At 34.4% G+C, this 23033-nt stretch overlaps 1 long non-coding RNA gene across 1 annotated transcript; it reads left to right on the forward strand.

Moving 5' to 3' along the window:
- The first annotated feature begins 21128 nt into the window (after window positions 1-21128).
- LOC114406300 lies at window positions 21129-21525 on the forward strand. Its single transcript, XR_003665398.1, has 2 exons — window positions 21129-21182; window positions 21264-21525. It is a non-coding gene; the product is annotated as an uncharacterized LOC114406300 (long non-coding RNA).
- Window positions 21526-23033: the final 1508 nt, after the last annotated feature.

A 23033-nucleotide genomic window follows, 5' to 3' on the forward strand; every position in this document is an offset into this window, starting at 1 on the left:
GTAGAAAAATGTATTGAAGTCTTCATGGATGATTTTTCAGTTTTTGTTGCATCTTTTGAGAACTGTTTAGCAAATCTAGAGAAAGTGTTACAACACTGTGAAGAATCCAATTTGGTGCTTAACTGGGAAAAATGTCACTTTATGGTTCAAGAAGGCATTGTGCTGGGACACAAGATTTCAAAAAGAAGGAATTGAGGTGGATAAAGCTAAATTAGATGTTATTGATAAGCTCCCATCCCCAGTCAATGTGAAAGGCATACGCAGTTTTTTGGGACATGCAGGGTTTTATCGGAGATTCATTAAAGATTTCTCCAAAATTGCTAAAACCTTAAATAATCTGTTGAACAAGGAAGCTGTGTTTGTATTTAATGAAGAATGTCTAGAAGCCTTTAACACTCTCAAAGCTAAACTGGTTTCTGCTCCTGTGATTACGTCACCAGACTGGGGGCAAGAGTTTGAATTGATGTGTGATGCAAGTGATTATGCAGTAGGTGCTGTACTTGGGCAGCGGAAAGGTAGAATATTCCATACCATCTATTATGCTAGCAAAGTTCTGAATGATGCTCAGATTAACTATGCCAGAACTGAAAAAGAATTATTGACAATTGTGTTTGCACTCGAGAAATTTCGGTCTTATCTAGTAGGATCAAAAATAGTAATTTACACTGATCACACAACAATTAAATATTTGTTGCGAAAAGCTGATTCCAAGCCACGATTGACCAGATGGATACTGCTGCTTCAAGAATTTGATCTGGTCATCAAGGACAAGAAAGGGTCTAAAAATGTAATAGCAGATCACCTATCCAGATTGGTGAATGAGGATGTCACTTCAAAGGAAGCTAAAATAAGAGATAAGTTCCTTGATGAATCTTTGTTTTCGATTGTAGGAAGACCCTGGTTTGCTGATATGGCCAATTTTAAAGCAGCAAGGGTCATACCTAAAGATCTCAATTGGCAGCAGAGAAAGAGGTTCTTCTATGATGCTCGACACTATGTCTGGGATGACCCACACTTGTTCAAAATAGGTGCAGATAATCTCCTTCGGAGATGTGTAACAAGTGAGGAGGCCAAGGGCATATTGTGGCATTTTCATAATTCACCATGTGGCAGGGATTATGGCGGAGGCAAAACAGCAGCCAAGGTCTTACAGTCAGGATTCTTTTGGCCAACACTGTTTAAAGATGCCCATCATCATGTCCTGAAGTGTGACCAATGTCAGAGAATGGGGGGGATTTCCCGAAGAAATGAGATGCCTCTGCAAAATATCATGGAAGTTGAAGTTTTTGATTGTTAGGGTATTGATTTCATGGGTCCATTCCCTTCATCCGCAGGGAATGAATATATTCTGGTGGTTGTTGATTATGTGTCTAAATGGGTGGAAGCTATGGCCACATCAAGGAATGATGCTAAGACAATGGTGAGATTTATCAAGAAGAACATTTTTTCTCGATTTGGGGTACCTCGAATATTGATCAGTGATGGTGGTTCACACTTCTGTAATACTCAGCTTCAAAAGGTATTGAGTCAATACCATGTGAATCATAGAGTAGCGTCCCATTACCATCCGCAAACCAATGGGCAAGTCGAAATATCCAACAGAGAATTAAAGAAAATATTAGAAAAAACAGTGGCATCAACCAGGAAAGATTGGTCAGCCAAATTGGAAGATGCATTATGGGCTTACATAACTGCATACAAAACTCCAATTGGTCTATCTCCTTTTCAAATAGTGTATGGCAAATCATGTCATTTACCGGTTGAAATGGAACACAAGGCATATTGGGCTCTTAAATTTCTGAACTTTGATGAGAAGGCATCCAGGGAGCACAGAAAGATTCAAATGTTGGAACTAGAAGAAATGCGATTAACAACTTATGAATCCTCACGACTTTACAAAGAAAAAGTCAAGACGTATCATGATAAGAAATTGTTAAAGAGAGAATTCAAACCAAGACAAGATGTGCTACTTTTTAATTCAAGATTGAAATTATTTCCTGGTAAGCTGAAATCCAAGTGGTCTGGACCTTTTATTATTAAGGAAGTTCGATCTTATGGTGCAATAGAGCTATATGACCCACAATCTCAGAATCCAGATAGGACATGGGTTGTGAATGGCCAGAGGTTAAAATTGTATCATGATGATGAATTTACAAGGACATAGGGCACTGTTCATTTGATCACCCAGTGAGGTAAAATCGTCAAGCTAATGATGTTAAAGAAGCACTTCCTGGGAGGCAACCCAGTTTTAAATTCTGTTATTTTTGTTTTGTTTTATGCATTTAAATCATTTGGAACTTGCTATGTAATATGTACATAGGAGTATATCAGCCAATCTTTGAATGCTTAACATAAGGGTTTCAATTTCATGGAAAAGGATTGAAAAATAACTCAGAAAATATTTTATGAAAAAACAGTCCTTTCGCTAAGAGCAAGTCTGGCGCTAAGCGCATCTTTGTTCATGCGCTAAGCTGCGAGTCTTAAGCGCTTAGCGCCCAACCCTTGCATCTGAGGCTGATTTGGTTCGCTAAGCTAGCCAAGGTTGAGCTAAGCTAACTTCGATTCGATCTGAATTCAGCTAAGCTTCAGCCTGATCGCTAAGCGACAGCTTATCCGTGGCTAAGCGGGACCTATTATCGCCAAGCGCAATCCCTTACGGCCTTAATTGAGGTCCAAGACGCTAAGCGCCAGTCATGGCAGCTAAGCGAGATTCATTGTGGTAATGTGAGCGCTAAGCGAGTCAATCTCATCTAAGCGCATCCTCCCCTGTACTTAAGATGCATCATTTTAGCTAAGCTGGCTAGAGCCAAGCTTAACGAGAGCTGTAGCTTTTCTAATCTGCAGACCTCACTAAGTGGACACACCCTCGCGCTAAGCCTAGTTTTTGTGTAAAAAAAAATTGATTTTCAATTTGAAACGTCGGCTAAGTGCGCGGATTCGCTAAGCAACAGGTCTTGAAAAACCAAACATCTCTCTCGCTTGGCGAGACATTTCGCTAAGTGCGAGTGTCGAAAATCGCTTGGTTAAGTGTAACTTCAGGACATTGACAAGTGCTGAACGTAAGGGACAGTTGGAGAATTCTGTACAAACACCATTTTCTCTTTCTCCCTCTCTCATCCAATTTTGCATCTGCATTGTGTTTACTGCATCAACAATTCAAGTAAGTTCCATACAATCTCTTTCTATGTTGGTTTGCTCAACCTTAGGTTAGACAACATTTAAAACTAGCTTCAGGAATTGTAGGACTGTAGTATATTTAGAAGTACTTAAAATTTAGGATTTTGTATAGGTTGTTTGATGTAGATTGTGTTATAAACTTGTCATGTGTGATTTGACTGTAAAGGCTCCAATATTTGAAGAAAATGCACAGTGTTTTTTGCGCTTTTTCTGGAAAATGCAATGAGCTTGCTTAGTGAGCTTGTCGCGCTCAGTGAACTTATCTATATTTGTTGCATATATGCATTTTATGGAAGACCTCGCTGAGCGTGATTATCGCACTGAGCGAGTGCATCAGTGTTAGTTGAATTCTTCTGAAGAAATTGCTGAGCGCATCTATTGCGTTAAGCGAGCTGACTTCGAAAGGATGAATGTTCATCCTCTTGATGAAGTATTGATGGCTAAGCGAGGCTAATTCGCTAAGCCTAGATAACTTAATCAGAAGTTTTTGCTAACAGCCGCGAGCTATGCCGCCAATCTCTGGGCTAAACGAAATTTGTTGCGGCAGGTGCTGGCTAAGCGAGCCCTCTTTCGCTAAGCGGTATATATTGTTTGTGAGGACCACTAAGCGAGTTCCATTTTGCTAAGTGGCCTTTGTATTTCTTTTAATTTGACTTTTGCAAATGTTCACATTCTTTTCTTGCAGATGGCATTGAGAAAGAGAGCAAGAACTAAAGACATCCCTTCATCTTCCAACTTACCTCCTCCGACAGAACCCATGGAACCAGATGCTCAACAAGCTCATCCCATGATTCCTATGTTGCAGAGCTTATTCAGGGGGCAGTTGATGATTGTATACAACCAGCAAGAGTTAGCTCACAACAAGCCAGTTATATCCATGGAACAATTTCTAGAAATGGTGGCCTGGCTTGAAGCTTAGCTTCCTCTAGGGAGGTCCCCCAAGGCTGTTCCTTCCAGTCATGTACCAGCAAGGACAGAGCCAAGACCAGCTGAGCCACAACCTCCGGTAGCAGATCCACTTGCTTCTCCGGAGGTTGAAATACTATCTCCTCCACCAGCTCCATCGGCACCACCTCTGATAATCATTCTCGATGACTCAGCTGATGAAACTGCTGCTCCTTCTGATTCACCATCGTGTTCCAAAATGCACACACAAGGCCTCAATTTATAGCCTAAGTGTTATACAAAATTGGAGGGAACTTTGAATTTCTATTCAAATTTCACTTGAATTTGAATTTGTGGAACCAAATTTGGAGCCAAAATTTCACTAATTATGATTTGTGAATTTCAGCTATGGTTCAGTCCACTAATCTAGGATCAAATCCAAGATTCTCCACTAAGTGTGCTTAGGTGTCATGAGGCATGTAAAGCATGAAGGGCATGCACAAATTGTGACTATATGATGTGGCAATGAGGAGTAGCAAGCAAATGCTCACCTCCCCCTTAGGCTGGTATGAAATTTAATTGGATTGAGCTTCTTCAAATTCAATTAAATTTCTCTCCCAAGACACACATCAAATAGTGCACTCAATGTATGTGAAATTACAAAACTATCCCTGATACAAAAACTAGTCTAGGTGCCCTAAAATACAAGGGCGGCAAAATCTTACATTACTATGGTACCCTCCTTACACTATGGAGTCTTAAATACATGGCCCAAAAATAATGAAACCCTAATCTAATATGTACAAAGATAAGTGGGCTCATACTTAGCCCATGGGCCCAAAATCTACCCTAAGGCTTATGAGAATCAAAGGGCTTTCTCCTGCATCTCTGGCTCAATCTTCTTAGAGTCTTCTATCCAATTCCCTTGAGGGTAGGATTACATCAATATTGAAATGAGATGATGTTGATGTTGATGATGTCATTGTGATGATGTGTGTTGTGTATGTACATGGGGGGTGCAGTGACCAAGTTAGATGTCCCTGAAGTGGCATCTCCAATCACCTTTCCTCCTTCTCCATTCCGCTACCATTGATCTTCAAGAAGCAAAGGACTCCATTGATGAAGAAGATCCAAGGCCTACAAGCTTCATATGATATTCTCAGCATCAACATCATCTCAATGACATCATCAATATCAACATCATCTCACATCAACATTATCATAAACATCAACATCATCATTATCATAGACATCAACATCATCTTATATCATTATTATCATCAACATTATCTCATCTCTATGTTGTCAACATCATCGGTAATCGTATTCCTCCTATATATACATATAAATTTTATGCCATGGATTCACACTCCCCAGGTCTTTAGACAACACAAGTCTCATACAACAATAGTATCATTCACAATTTCAATCATCAATAACAAATAAGTTGCATGTCATTAGTCAAAAACACAATTTTTCATGAAAACTAGCATGCAATAGGGATAGACATACATCAATATAGTTGGGTTCCCTGACCCCAAGTATGGTGTCAATGCGATAAAGCAAAGTAAACTCCCCTCACATATCATTATCTCTCTATCAACTCCTCTCTACGTCATTCAGAGGTCTCTCACGTTCAAGTTCGTCTATCGAAACGCAAAGTCCTTAGAGAAACTACAAAAGAAAGGATTGAGAGTTTCTTTCTCTATCGAATCCTTGAGGTGGATTTTGAGGATTCCTCATCAATTAAAATGTTTTTCTCCAAGCAGTGGTTCAGCGATAAACAATGGCAGCTTGTGGTGACCACCGGTGGTCGTGGGTGATGGAGAATAAGGTGTTAGGGTTTGGGTGGTCATTTGGAGTGAAAATTCATGTTTTTCACACTGAAGAACGTATTTAAAATTGAGCTCATATCGCTAAGCAAAATTCAACTTTCAGCGTTGAGCACGACATTTCGCTCTAAGCACAATTTCTCTGCTGGTTGGAATTACGCTTAGCGCGTTGACCTCGCTGAGAGAATTTTCTCCTTGTGTTAGAATTGCGCTTAGTGCACTTGTCTCGCTAAGAGAGATGTCCAATAGTGTTACTTTACAAATCCCAATGGTCACAACGTGAAATCTTGGGTTACAAATCTACAGTCCAAATTTGAAGGAAAACCAACGAGTAACCAGTCCGAGATCACGGTTTTACTAGAACAGGTTTGGGTTGTAGACAAAGGATCAAGCTGATGTTTTGATGATGCCAAAAGATTACATGCGTCTCAAAGCTTTATTCAAGACAAAGCAATTAAAGATATTCAAGATGGATGATCAAGACAGTCTATAGAGTCTTAGAAAGGGTATATTAAATAGGAAGTGAATTCCAATTGAAGTAGCAAAAGGTTTGGCCATGAAAATTAAGTTAAAAAGTATTTTACAAGAAATTTACTCTCTGGTAATCAATTACCAGAGGATGTAATCGATTACCAGTGGCCAAAACTAATTTACAACAGCTATTAAAATTTGAATTCAAAATTTGCCCAGTGTAATCGATTACACATATATGGTAATCGATTACCAGCAGTTTCTAAACGTTTTAATTCAAATTTTAAAGCTTGTAATCGATTACACATATACTGTAATCGATTACCAGTGTAGATTTTCAGAAAATATTCTCAACAGTCACATCTTTTTATGTGGTTCTTGAATGGCTATCAAAGGCCTATATATATGTGACTTGAGACACGAATTTGCTAAGAGAGTTTTTCAGAACAAAAAGGTCTTATCCTCTTATAAAGCAAAATCGTTTTATCCTCTTACAAATTCCTTGGCCAAATTACTTGTGATTCAATAAGGAATTATTTGAGTGCTCAAATTGTTCAATCTATCTCTTTCAAGAGAGATTTCTTCTTTTCTTCTTCTTCATTCTGAAAAGCGATTAAGAGACCGAGGGTCTCTTGTTGTGAAAGAATTCTAAACACAATGGAAGGGTTGTCCTTGTGTGTTTAGAACTTGTAAAAGGAATTTACAAGATAGTGGAACTCTCAAGCGGGTTGCTTGGGGACTGGACGTAGGCACAAGGGTGTGGCCAAACCAGTATAAATCTGAGTTTGCATTTTCTCTTCCCTTAAACTCCTTTATTTATTATTGTTTTATATTCATATTCAAATTGTTCTATTTGAATCAATATTTAAGAAATTCATTATTAAGGGAATTTATAACTTGAATAGAAAGTTAAATAGAATTTTTAATTGGGGAAATAAGTTGTAATATCTTAATTCAACCCCCCCTTCTTAAGATATCTGAGGCCACTTGTCCAACAAGTGGTATCAGAGCTTCATTCTTGTATAAAGTTTAGAAGCTTCAAGAATTATGGCCTCATCAAACTACTTGTTTCCCGAGGGAAATTCTATAAATAGACCTCCCATCTTTAATGGAGTGGGTTACCACTACTGGAAAACCCACATGCAAATCTTTATAGAGGCACTAGATTTAAATATTTGGGAAGCCATAGAACAAGGACCATATGTTCCCTCTATAATAGCCGGAAGTGCAACAATAGAAAAACCTAGAGCAGATTGGACTGAGGAAGAAAGAAGATTAGTACAATATAATTTAAAGGCCAAAAATATTATTACATCTGCCTTAGGAATAGATGAATACTTTAGGGTTTCAAATTGTAAAAGTGCTAAGGATATGTGGGATACACTACAAGTAACACATGAAGGCACAACAGATGTTAAAAGATCTAGGATAAACACTTTAACTCGTGAATATGAACTTTTTAGGATGAATATAAATGAAAGTATACAAGACATGCAAAAGAGATTCACACACATAGTTAATCATCTTGCATCTCTAGGAAAAAATTTTCAAAATGAAGATCTAGTAAATAAAGTTTTAAGATGTCTTAATAGAGAATGGCTACCAAAGGTAACAGCCATCACAAAATCTCAAGATTTGTCTAGTATGTCTCTTGCTACGTTATTTGGAAAATTGCAGGAGCATGAAATGGAATTATTGAGATTAAATCAACATGAAGAAACTGATAAGAAGAAGAAGGGAATCGCTCTTAAAGCCTCATCTGCAATCCAAGAAGACAGTGATAAAGAAGATTCAATTGACTTGGATAATGATGAAGATATTAATCTTTTTGTAAAAAGATTCAACAAGTTCCTGAGAATCAGAGGAAATCAAAAGCGACCCAATTTTAAACCTAAAAGAAGGACAAAAACTTCATCCTCTACTCTAAAATGCTTTGAGTGCAATCAACCTGGACATCTGAGGGTTGATTGTCCCATCTTCAAGAAAAAGATGGAGAAGTCTGAAAAGAAAAATATCAATGAAAAGAAATTGAAGAAAGCATACATTACATGGGATGAAAACGATATGGAATCTTCTGAAGATTCAGAAAATGAAGAAATAAACCTCTGCTTTATGGCTAAAAGTTATGAAAGTGATGAAGAAGTAACATCTTCAAACAACTTATCTATTTCTTTTGATGAATTGCAAGATGCATTTGCTGATCTGCATAAAGAGTCAATTAAACTTGCAAAGTTAGTTTCATCTTCAAAGAAAACAATTTCAAATTTAGAAAATGAAATTTCAAAATTAAACAAAGAATTAGATCATCTTAGAAATGAAGTCTCAATTTCTAAACCAAATGAAAAAGTTCATATTTCTACTATTTCTGACAAGAAAATGTCAGACTCTTGTAGTTGTTGTGAAAAGTATGAAAATGAAATCAAAGAGTTGAAAAACTCACTTGCAAAATTTTCTTATAGTAAAAATAATTTAGATGTCATATTAGGAAAACAAAGACATGTCTCTAATAAGGCTGGACTAGGATATAAATATGAAAAACAACAAAAATTTCATAAAAACTTCTCTACTTCCACACAAAAATATAATTCTAGTTTTATCACATGTTTTTACTGTGGAAGAAAAGGGCATGACACATCTACATGCTATTTTAGAAGAAATTGTAACAATATTAAAATGATTTGGGTCCCAAAAGGATCCTTTATTCATACTAACACACAAGGACCCAATAAAGTTTGGGTACCTAAGTCACAACCTTGATTTTGTAGGAACCCTTGAGGAAATAGTGGTACATAGATAGCGGATGCTCAAAACATATGACGGGAGACACATCAAAATTCACACATATCTCTCCTAAGAAAAGCGGACATGTAACTTATAGTGAAAACAACAAAGGTAGAATTCTTGGAGTTGGAAAAATAGGTACAAATTCTTCAACCTCCATTAAAAATGTTCTACTTGTTGAAGGTCTTAAACATAGTCTGCTTAGTGTGAGTCAATTATGTGACAAAGGCTATCTGGTATCATTTGATTCTCAAAAGTGTGTCATTGAACATAAACATGATACGAATATAAAGCATATAGGGTTTAGAGTCAACAATGTTTACATGATAGACTTAAGTCAAAAACTAGATAATAGTCAATGTTTTCTTAGTAAAGATGATGATCCATGGTTGTGGCATAAACGGATTGCACATATAAACATGGAACACTTAAATAGATTAATATCAAAAGATTTAGTTGTTGGTTTGCCAAAACTAAGATTTGAAAAAGATAGGCTATGTGATGCATGTCAAAAGGGAAAACAAACTAGAGTTTCTTTCAAATCTAAAAACATTGTTTCAACTACTCAACCCTTACAATTACTTCATATGGATTTGTTTGGTCCTTCCAGAATCATGAGTTTTGGAGGAAGTTACTATGCTCTTGTTATAGTTGATGATTATTCTAGATACACATGGACTCTTTTTATCACTCATAAGAATGATGCATTTCAAGCATTTAGAAAACTTGGCAAAAATCATTCAAAATAAGAAAAATCTAAAGATTATATCTATTAGGAGTGATCATGGGGGTGAGTTTGAAAATAAAGAATTTGAATTATTTTGTGATAAGCATGGGATTGAGCATAACTTTTCTGCACCAAGAACCCCTCAACAAAATGGTGTTGTTGAAAGGAAAAATAGATCTTTGGAAGAGATTGCTAGAACTTTATTAAATGATACTCCTCTTCCAAAATACTTTTGGGCTGAAGCCATTAACACTTCATGCTACATTTTAAATAGGGCTTTAATAAGACCCATTTTAAAGAAAACTCCATATGAATTGTTCAATGGCAGAAAACCAAACATCTCACATCTTCATATCTTTGGTTGTAAATGTTTTGTATTGAATAATGGAAAAGATAACTTAGGAAAATTTGATGCTAAGTCAGATGAAGGTATTTTCCTTGGATATTCTCTGCATAGTAAAGCTTATAGAATATATAATAAAAGAACAATGACAATTGAAGAGTCTATACATGTTTCCTTTGATGAGTCTAATGCCATTCTTCCAAGGAAGGATTTTTTAGATGATATTTCAGATTCCTTAGAAGATACACATATTCATGGAAATGATTCTAAAGAAAAAGACGAAGGAAGCAATGAGGATTCTCAAGATAATGGGGCTAGAGGAAATAATGAACTTCCAAGAGAATGGAAAGCCTCAAGAGATCATCCCCTCGATAACATTATTGGTGATATATCAAAAGGGGTAACAACTAGACACTCTCTTAAAGATTTATGCAATAATATGGCTTTTGTATCTATGATTGAACCTAAAAATATAAAAGAAGCCATAGTAGATGATAACTGGATCATTGCCATGCAAGAAGAACTGAATCAATTTGAAAGAAACAATGTGTGGAAATTGGTAGAAAAACCTAAAAATTATCCTGTCATAGGAACAAAATGGGTTTTTAGAAATAAATTAGATGAACATGGCATAATTATTAGAAATAAGGCTAGGTTAGTAGCAAAAGGGTATAATCAAGAAGAGGGAATAGACTATGAAGAAACATATGCTCCAGTTGCAAGATTAGAAGCCATTAGAATGCTCTTAGCATATGCATCCACAATGAATTTTAAACTCTATCAAATGGATGTTAAAAGTGCTTTTCTAAATGGTTTAATTCAAGAAGAAGTATATGTTGAACAACCCCCAGGCTTTGAAATCCCGGATAAACGAAATCATGTTTATAAATTGCAAAAGGCTCTTTATGGTTTGAAACAAGCCCCTAGGGCGTGGTATGAACGTTTAAGTAATTTTCTTCAAGAAAAAGAATTTTCTAAAGGAAAAGTGGATACAACATTGTTCATAAAGAGAAAGCATAATGATATTTTGTTGGTTCAAATATATGTTGATGATATAATTTTTGGATCTACTAATGATTCATTGTGCAAGGAGTTTTCCCTTGATATGCAAAGTGAATTTGAAATGTCAATGATGGGAGAACTAAAGTACTTCCTGGGATTACAAATCAAGCAAACTCAAGAAGGTATATTCATAAATCAATCCAAGTACTGCAAGGAATTGATCAAAAGATTTGGGATGGAAAGTGCAAAACACATGGCTACACCAATGAGCACTAGCTGTTACTTAGATAAAGATGAATCTGGTCAATCTATAGACATGAAACAGTATCGAGGTATGATCGGATCTCTTCTCTATTTATCTGCTAGTAGGCCTGATATTATGTTTTGTGTATGCATGTGTGCTAGGTTTCAATCCAACCCCAAACAATCACATTTAAGTGCAGTTAAGAGAATCATGAGATATCTATTAGGTACAATAAATTTAGGATTATGGTATCCTAAGAACTCAACATGTAACTTAATAGGATATTCTGATTCTGACTTTGCCGGATCTAAAACTGATAGAAAAAGCACAAGTGGAACTTGTCAATTCATTGGATCCGCTCTTGTCTCATGGCATAGTAAGAAACAAAACAGTGTTGCCTTATCCACTGCTGAAGCGGAATATATTTCTGTCGGCAGTTGTTGTGCACAGATTTTATGGATGAAGCAACAATTATTTGATTATGATATTCTTCTTGATCGAATACCTATTAGGTGTGATAACACTAGTGCCATAAATCTATCCAAAAACCCTGTACAACATTCTAGAACAAAACATATAGAAATTAGGCACCATTTTCTAAGAGACCATGTTCTAAAGGGAGATTGTTTGCTAGAGTTTGTTGATACAAAGAATCAGCTTGCTGATATCTTTACAAAACCTCTCCCAAAGGATATTTTCTTTTCAATAAGAAGAGAATTAGGACTTTTAGATCTTAGTGATTTGGATAGGTAAAGTTTTATGATTGATTGATTAATTTACTCTTATGATTGATTGTTTATATGTTACTTTTATGTATTCCTGTTTGTTTTATAGTTGAATAATTGATTTAAGTGCATTAGTAGTGATGATTAATCATATTAGATGTGTTTAGAATAGACATAGATATTTTTTTAAGAAACTAGCCTAAGTTATGTTCTGGTAATCAATTACCATACATTGCAATCGATTACACAAGAACAAACAGCCTGTAATCGATTACAACATCATGTAATTGATTACCAGAAGGCTCATTACTCCTGTAATCGATTACCAAGCCTTGTAATCGATTACAATTCGTCCTCATCTATAAATATTCACGAAATCAGAGCTGTTGCGCAGCCACAGCCTCCTTTCACGTCTCCTCCATACCTAAAACTTCAAATCTTCGAATCTCACTCAATTCTTCACCAAATCATGTCCCGTAAAGCCCAATCTTCCTCTTTTTCACTCCTCTTTCACTTCCACCGATTAAAATCCACTAAAACTTCATCAAATGGCAGAGCCATCGAAGAAGAGAAAGGGATCATCCTCCACCGCTGCTGCTGCTGCTCATCGCCGCCACGGACCATCTGAAGCATCCACAACACCTATTCATCCATCTTTATCATCACCAAGATCATCCACATTGTTTTCTTCCAATAATCAGCGTCTACGGTACCTCTCTCAATTTTCTTCTAGGATCATCTTAGACCCTAAGTACCTAGATGTAGAGTTCTTTAATGATGGAACGCTTGATTGCTATCAAGTGTTTCAAAATTCTGGCCTTGTTGATTTCATGTCATTAAAACTGCCACATTATCCTGAACTTGTAAAGGTCTTCTACTGCAATTTGAAAATTCAGGATGGCATTATTTCCTCTGAGGTGCATGGTATTCCTATGATCATTGATCAGTCCTTATTCTTTTCTTTAACTCATTTACCCAGTCAAGGTGCACCTTTTGAGGGCACCATTGTTGATGACTGGAAATTTGATTATTCTAGTCATGATGCTCGCCGCATGGTCTGCAATGATCAGGCTGAAATGACCGGTAGATTGCTGGCCGGATCATTAACTTTTGATAATCGCATCATGCACTATATAATTGTTAGAATTTTACTTCCCCGGCCTTCAAATTTAGCACAAGCCTCTGAGGAGGATTTGATTCTGATGTGGGCTTTTCTCACCGGTCGTCAGATCGACTGGGCCCATTTGGTTCGGTACCGAATGCATAAGGCATTACGGGCCAATGCACCTCTACCTTATCCACAATTGATAACTTTGTTTCTGCGTCATTTTCAAATTCCGCTTGATGATGAGCCATTTGTTCAAGTCAAGCGTTCCTTTGCAATTGGTGCTGGTGCTGTGACTTCCTTTGGTTACCGTAAGGATCAGAATGGTCAATGGCTGAAGAAAGATGCACTCCCTCCTCAAGATGAGCGTACTCCTTCACCTCCTCCTCAGCGTGAAGATTCAACACTCCTGAATGAAGTCCTTACCGAATTACGAGGTCTTCGTTCTTATGTTGGTGAACGTTTCGACTCCTTGGATACACGCTTTGCCGGCATGGATATTCGCCTCACACAAGTTGAAGAAGATGTCTCCTTCATCCGTACTTGCTTTGATCCACCACCACCGCCTCCATCATCCTCTTAGATTAATTGTTATTATTATTATGACTGAGTCTTATTAGTAATTAAGTATTCTTAGTACTTTGTTTTATCGCCGTGTATTTGGCTTTTTGTTGCTCTAGTTATCGTACTCTTGCACTATTATTATATTTCAGGACTTTGCTTTGGTTGGTTATGACAATGTGTGGCTTTATTTTGGTTTCATGTTTGGCTTTGTTTGGATTTTGTTTGTATTGCTTAGCTCTTTTTGATGTTGCCAAAGGGGGAGAGAACTTGAGAAAGCTTGGGTTAGAAATCAATTAGAAATTTTTTCATTAAGTAAAGTTAGGCATACATGCCAAAAGATAGGGGGAGTAAGGGTTGTGTGAACGTGCTATCATCTTGTATATAGTTTGTCTTGATTTCAGGGATTGTCATCATCAAAAAGGGGGAGATTGTAGACAAAGGATCAAGCCGATGTTTTCATGATGCCAAAAGATCACATGCGTCTCAAAGCTTTATTCAAGACAAAGCAATTAAAGATATTCAAGATGGATGATCAAGATAGTCTATAGAGTCTTAGAAAGGGTATATTAAATAGGAAGTGAATTCCAATTGAAGTAGCAAAAGGTTTGGCCAAGAAAATTAAGTTAAAAAGTCTTTTACAAGAAATTTACTCTCTGGTAATCGATTACCAGAGGATGTAATCGATTACCAGTGGCCAAAACTGATTTACAACAACTATTAAAATTTGAATTCAAAATTTGCCCTGTGTAATCGATTACACATATATGGTAATCGATTACTAGCAGTTTCTGAACATTTTAATTCAAATTTTAAAGCTTGTAATCGATTACACATATACTGTAATCGATTACCAGAGCAGATTTTCAGAAAATATTCTCAACAGTCACATCTTTTTATGTGGTTCTTGAATGGCTATCAAAGGCCTATATATATGTGACTTGAGACACGAATTTGCTAAGAGAGTTTTTCAGAACAAAAAGGTCTTATCCTCTTATAAAGAACAATCGTTTTATCCTCTTACAAATTCCTTGGCCAAATTACTTGTGATTCAATAAGGAATTATTTGAGTGCTCAAATTGTTCAATCTATCTCTTTCAAGAGAGATTTCTTCTTCTCTTCTTCTTCATTCTGAAAAGGGATTAAGAGACCGAGGGTCTCTTGTTGTGAAAGAATTCTAAACACAAAGGAAGGGTTGTCCTTGTGTGTTTAGAACTTGTAAAAGGAATTTACAAGATAGTGGAACTCTCAAGCGGGTTGCTTGGGGATTGGACGTAGGCACAAAGGTGTGGCCGAACCAGTATAAATCTGAGTTTGCATTTTCTCTTCCCTTAAACTCCTTTATTTATTATTGTTTTATATTCATATTCAAATTGTTCTATTTGAATCAATATTTAAGAAATTCATTATTAAGGGAATTTATAACTTGAATAGAAAGTTAAATAGAATTTTTAATTGGGGAAATAAGTTGTAATATCTTAATTCAACCCCTCCTTCTTAAGATATCTGAGGCCACTTGTCCAACATGGGTAAAACTTGAAATCTCACAATTTCAACATAAGTCAATCAAACTCCGAATAACCTAACATTCACATCAAGCAATCACACATAACTAATTCACACAATACGTCAACTCATCCAAATCAATCAAATAACACAAGAAATACATTAAGCATTGATTTTCAGTTAGTGAAATGCGCTACAACACACGAATAAAGATTTCCCTTGGCTTTCACTTCAACAATCCACAAAACATATACATGAAGTGTGAATTCATTGAAGAGGTGTTCCAAGAACCTGTCCACAGAGAGTTTATTTCTACATCTACACCTGAATGGACAAGGTATGACTATCAACACACACCATCAGAGACCTATAGGGCTCTACCTACAAATGTTATTGTTTCTCTTGAGACTCCTAAATGGATGCTACCAGTGCATCCCAACCTGGTCAGGCTGCAACCACACTGGTTAATCCCTAGTACACAACAATGTATGTGTCCATCCATGGAGGAAAAACCAGTGGAGGCGTGGGAGAAGATGAAGAAGAAAGGCACCTAAGATCACATCCCTCTTGCAACATTTTGATAAAATCACAATGGACCCATCATTGGAAGTCCAACCTCCACAAGTCAAGTGGGAGAAGAAGATTAGTGTTTAGACGCTCCCATTGAAGCTATTACCAATAAATCCTGCTAATCTAATTCTGAGTCTTGATGAATACTCAATGATAGGTGGGATACTTGAACAGATGTACACATTCAACCAAGCCATTGCATATCCACCTGAATTACATATCAACATGACCACTGACATCAAAATGGTGTCTAATTGAGTCTTTCCACGTCTGTCCATAAAAGATGAAGGAAATAAGAAGGGCTTCAAGGTTTATTAGAATGAAAAATTGCCTAGTAGAAACATGAAGGTGGAATGGATAAACCACCCAAGGAATTGGAGTTCCTTCTTGAGTGGCAAGAGGTTCGTTAAGAAGCTAATTGTAACACCCCAATTTTTTAGTGTTAGAAATATATCATCATCATCACCATTACCTTATCTAATGATTTATTTGTATTCAAAGTTATAAAGACTATATTGTGTTATCTTATTATCATATTATATTATATTTGTATTTATTGTTATTATTACATTATTGGGTTGCAAGTTGTACTATTATTATATCTAAAATATTAGATTAAATTAATAGAAATAAGATAGTAAAATATAAAAGAACAACTAGAGTTTAATAAGGGACTAAAACTTACAATTCACACCCCACCCATGTCTTATAAAAAGGAGACACTACTACAAAAAGCAGTTTTAACATCGGCTTATTAACATCGGTTTTGTACAAAACCGATGTTAAGTTAAACGCGGTGGCATATTTGTAAATAAAGTATCCTTCTTAACATCGGTTTTCCAAAAAACCGATGTTAATGCATACACGTTAACATCGGTTTTTCAAAAACCGATGTTAACTAATGATGTTAACATCGGTTTTTCAAAAACCGATGTTAACGTATAATATGTTAACATCGGTTTTCCAAAAAACCGATGTTAATGCATACACGTTAACATCAGTTTTTTAAAAACCGATGTTAACTAATGATGTTAACATCGGTTTTTCAAAAACCGATGTTAACGTATGATATGTTAACATCGGTTTTCTAAAAAACCGATGTTAATGCATACACGTTAACATCAGTTTTTAAAAAATCGATGTTAACATCATTAGTTAACATCGGTTTTTGAAAAATCGATGTTAACGTATGATATGTTAACATCGGTTTTCCAAACAACCGATGTTAATTCATACACGTTAACATCGGTTTTTCAAAAACTGATATTAACTAATGATGTTAACATCGGTTTTTCAAAAACCGATGTTAACGCATGATATGTTAACATCGGTTTTCCAAAAAACTGATGTCAATATAAACTTTTTTTAATTATTTATATATTTTAAAAAAAATCATATATTACGTTATTAATTATATTTTAATTAAAAAATATAATAATTAAGAAAAAATTATAAATTCAAAAGGTAAACATTTAAAATTTTGAACTAAATTTTTAAAATGAATTTCGTAATTTTAATTTTATTATTATTTAATCAACAAAATTTGACCAGACTTCGTCATATTTTTTGTCATTTGACTAAGCAAAGTTTTTTCTTCACTGCTTAAATGACCAACATACAAATGGAGGTGAAATTTAATATTTTGGTTATTACCAAATGCATTGTGTTATGAGTAAATAGTGGATGCTACTAAAAAAAAAAAGAGTAAATAGTGTATGTTAATAATTTAATTTTTTACACTAATATTTAATAATAAATTATTATGTACAATTTTTTTCTCATGTTAGTTATCCTAAAAATTATAGTAATAATAAATTTTAACCAATGAATGATATAAAAAAATTATATGGTTTCTTTATAGAAATTAAAATCTTGCATAACTTTTTTTTGTCAAAGATCGGTCTACCGCAAATGTTCAAATGTAGTGTGTGACTACTACCCAAGTAAGTTTAGGGTCGGATTGATTATTTTTTTTATTCGTAAAAATTAAACATAAAAATATATAATAACTATTCAACCAAGAAAAGACAAAAAAAAATAATTGTTTAGTCAGATCTCTTTGACCGATAAAATAATTTATGTATTTAGTATAATTATACCTTGACTTTTAGTGAAAATATTTAATTTATTGATTCTTTAGTCAACATGTTAAAAAAAATTCGTAAGATCTAATCAAGAAAAATAATCATATAAATGATGTTTAAATTATCTGTTTAAATTATATAATTTTTTATGTGATTGCATGCAAATTTAATAATATAGAAAGAGAATATAAAATTATAGTATTCTTTAAAAAGTAAAAATAAAAAGATTCATTATATTCTGAACAGTAGCAATATTTATTATACATATATATCCTTGACACTAAATCATTTTTCTATACACATGATGTGCACTGTTTACGGGAGAAGTAACATTATGACGTAGGGTTTACATAACATCAAGCAATTGGGGTGTCCGATTTTGGAATAGCCTTGGATTATAATTTTTTTAACAAAAATAATAAATGATCATTTATGTAAGCTTATTAAGGCTATTGGATAGTGCAAGACAATTAAGGCCTTGATCAGTTTCTTTTACATGAATCAGTTTCTATTGTCCGATTCGAAATACTTATAATTTTTTTTTAACAAAAATGCAATTAATTACAAAATTCTTTCACTCTTTTTTAACAAAATAAAAAATATATGTATCTTTCATGTAAATGACAGCAAATTTTTACATTAAAAAAACAGTAAATTTTATTTCTTCATTATTTTTTTCCTTCTGATTTATTATTATTTTTCTTACACTTAATTTTGTCTTTCTTGGTCCAAAGAAAGGATTGGAAGTGTATTTTGATTTTGATTATTAACTAAATAGAATTCCCACTGGCAACACCTGTTATAAAAAATGGAATCAAACAAATCTGAGCCGTTAAATGAGACTACCTTTTGAAAAACACTACAAAAACCAAACACACTCACTCGCACACTCTCATTCATTTATTTGTGTCTTGGAAGCCCTCACTCTTCCCTCTTTTCTTTCTTTCATCCCCAAATCAAAACCTAAATTCCCACCTTCAACTTTCTCCCCCAAATCGACCACCACCACTGTCAAGCCCATTCATTTATATTTTATTCGTATATATACATACAGAGAGTGAGTGAGAGAGAGAGAGAGAAGAATGGATTCGGATCAAGGCAAGCTTTTCATCGGTGGGATTTCATGGGATACGACGGAGGACAAGCTCAAGGAGCATTTCGGTAACTACGACGACGTTTTGAGCACTTCCGTCATGCGGGAGAAGAACACTGGGAAGCCAAGGGGCTTCGGTTTCGTCGTTTTTGCGGATCCTAACATTCTAGATAGGGTTATGGAAGACAAACATGTCATAGATGGCAGAACGGTAACGCTTCTATCATTTTTTTTGTCATTTCTTTACTTCATGTTCCGATTGAAAATATTGTATTGTACTTTTAAGTGTGGTTGTTGCTGGTTCTGAATTGGGGATAATCTTGAAACCCTTTTTTGTTTTGGTTTATATCAGCGTATAATGATTAGTCTCTTGACTCTCATTTGTGTTGCATTGAACGTGCTTGGGCATTAATAATGGTTGACGTTGGACAAATAATAAAAACATTACACGTAGTTTTTCCGCTTTGTAATTGGATGTGACAAGCAGGGAGCAAAGAAGTATATAATGGAAAGAGACAGGAGAGAATAAATTATGTTTTATTTAATTTGGATTAAGAAAAAAAATTAAAATTTCTACAATTCTAACCACCTAATCCGTTTAGGTGTCCCTTAGACTGATATAATTTTATCTTTTAGTAAAAAATATCTCGTTCAATTAATTAAGAAAAAAGAATGTTTATAAATTATTATTAGTCATAATTCTTATAATTGATTATTGTTAACATTTTTATGTTTTAGAGAAAAGTGAAGCTTAGAAATACAACTCTTATTTATAAGTCACAGTGTACAGCGGATATAACGGGAAATCATAAAGTACATTTCACAAGATCACATGATTCTAAAACACTACTACTTTTTTTGTCATTTCTTTGCTTTTTGTTTAGGGTCTTAACTGTTCTCGCGGTTTGTTCATGGAGGTAGGGCTTATTTAGTTTTTTATTTCCTTGGCATATATTTACTTTTGGTTGATTAGTTTCTGTAACGCTGGGCTAATTGTTTTGTTCATGGCTTGTTTTGCTACTTTGGTTTTCTTAATTCAAGACGTGTTTATATTATGTAGTACTTCTTTATTTTATTCTTATACTTTGTAGTAATAGGGAAAAAATCAAATAGAAAGTAGGAACTTGGTTTTCAAAACTTAAAACAAAAAATAAGTTAAAAAATTAATTCAATCTTAATATATAGTACTCTTAATAAATGCCTTATTATTTATAAAACAAACATATAAAAATGATTTTAATTGGTAAAAAAATTCATAAAAAACAAAAAAAAATAATTTGAGAAATAATTTATATATTATAATATTAAGTTTCTTTAAAAATTTGCTTAAAGTCCTAAAGTTCTTGAACACGGCCCAGTAAATGATAAAACAGTACGGTTGGTAAGAAATGAAATAAATGAGCAGAGCACCTCTTCTTTGAGAATAGAGAGTGGGGCCACCCATTCTCTGGACGAGGAACTCGATCTGGTTCTGAATTGCGTTCTGTTTGTCAAAATTGGCAAATATTGAACGAAACCACTCTTGCTCGTCGTCATACACCCTGTTGTAGAAATTGGTAGAGAGATTAACCAAGGTGAAGACACCCCGTCGTCATAAACTGATGAACCCCAATCATTTATTATCTTTTCAAATGATGAAGGTTTAGGAATTGATTCAAGACGTGTTTTGCCAAAACTCTTTCAAATGACCTAAGACAATAGAAACTGATTCATGTAAAAGCTTACATAATAATAAGTAAAATAAAATTAAGAGACCTAAGACAATAGCCTTAATTGTCTTGCACTATCCATGGCCTTGATCTTGGACTATCCACGTTAACATAAAAATATATAATAACTATTCAATCTAAGGCTGCTGCTAGGTGGATTGTTGTTAAGGTACGTGATTTAAATAAAAGTTCTACTTATATATATTTTATGTGTGTGTACACTAATTGTAGTTAACGTTTAATTAATATCCAAATTTCATTATGTATTTAGTGTAATAGACAAAAAGGAATCACTGAATGTGGCTACTACGTGATGCACTGGATGTCCACCATAATCTTAGGATCTTTCAGGAATAATTGGGAGACGGTAATTGTTTATTACAAACAAATTTGGTTTTTTTATAATTGTTATTACATTATTAATTTATTTTTTTATTTCATCATGCAGTATTTTAATGAAGTTAGACCATTGGAAGCAGAGAGATTTAAGGCACTTCGCATACAGTGGGCACAATATTATCTAAAAGTTAGAAATCAAACATAGGATGTTAGGCAACTATGTAACTTTAGGTTAATAAATTAGTTTACGTACTTTGCATTATATTTTTTACAATTGTTGTTTCATCTTAACATTGAACAACCTTTGTTGATAGCTAGTTTTTTGCTAAAATCTATTTGAAAACTGAATGCAAATGATATATGTTGTGTGCTGTGTGGTCTGATTTTAAATTTACAGGTTAAATTTTGGTTTTTTGTAAAAACAGAGACATTATATAAAAAAAATTCCTGAAAACAACATCGGTTTTTTATAAAAACCGATGTTAACGTGGGTTAACATCGGTTTTCTGTAAAAAACCGATGTTAAAATTCAATAATAACACATTCGTTAACATCGGTTTTTTAAAAAAACCGATGCTAACTGTCAACAATAACACATTCGTTAACATCGGTTTTCTGTAAAAAACCGATGTTAAAATTCAATAATAACACATTCGTTAACATCGGTTTTTATAAAAAACCGATGTTAACGTGGGTTAACATCGGTTTTTTGAAAAAACCGATGTTAACTATCAATAGTAACACATCCGTTAACATCAGTTTTTTGAAAAAACCGATGTTAACCCACGTTAACATCGGTTTTCATAAAAACCGATGTTAACTGTGAATAGTAACATATTCGTTAACATCGGTTTGTTATAAAAACCGATGTTAATTGTCAATAATAACACATTCGTTAACAACGTTAACATCGGTTTTCTGTAAAAAACCGATGTTAACTGTCAACAGTAACACATTCGTTAGCATCGGTTTTTTGTAAAAACCGATGTTAACTTTCAATATTAATATACATTTTCTGGGTGTAATTCATATTAGCAACATCGATTATTTATATAACCGATGTTGGTAATTTTACTTTAACATCGGTTTTTGAAAAACCGATGTTAACGATAATATTATCAACGTCGGTACTTTCAACATCGGTTGAAAAACCGATGTTGAAAGTCATAAATAACCGATGTAGAAAGCATATTTTCTAATAGTGAGAGTTTAAAGAGAAAAATTAGGTTAGCTGCTATGAGATAGAAGAGGGAAGTTAGAGAGAATGCACGAGAGGAAACCATGAGGATTTCCATGGTTGCTCGCATCCCTTGTTGCGGGAAGGTTATTTGAGGTGGGCTCTCTCTTTTCCTTCTCTTTGTATGATGACAATGGCCATGGATAGCTTTGAATGTTGATTGGTTTTATGCTTCTTGATAATTTGGGATTCATAACCCGATTACATTTGAATTTGGACGTGTACTGGATATAATTTTAAATGACTGGAACGATCTTATTTATCAGTAATTTGGCATGAAGTGACAATGTTTGTTTATTGAAGGATTCGTAAATTTCCGCAATAGTTCCTACAATCCTTATGCGTCGAACAAAAATGCTGGGGTTTGATTTTAATTGTTATTTTGCATGCATATGTGCGTGTAATAATTTTAGAAGAGTATGGGTCCGTAACTGTTTCTTTTTAATTGTCAAAGAGCTATCTAATTTTATATTTTTATGGATTGAAGTTTTAATTTCAAGTAAATTCATGATACAACGTGCTGAGCATAGATAGAGGCGTGATTGATAGGCATATTCAAGCATTGGAGCTTCTCGAACTATGTGGTTGTAGTTAGAACGAAAAATAAAATTAGCATTTAAATTTGAATTAAATTAAATTGTA

This window comes from Glycine soja, chromosome 3 (assembly GCF_004193775.1).
Source record: "Glycine soja cultivar W05 chromosome 3, ASM419377v2, whole genome shotgun sequence".
NCBI classification, from domain to species: Eukaryota; Viridiplantae; Streptophyta; class Magnoliopsida; order Fabales; family Fabaceae; genus Glycine; species Glycine soja.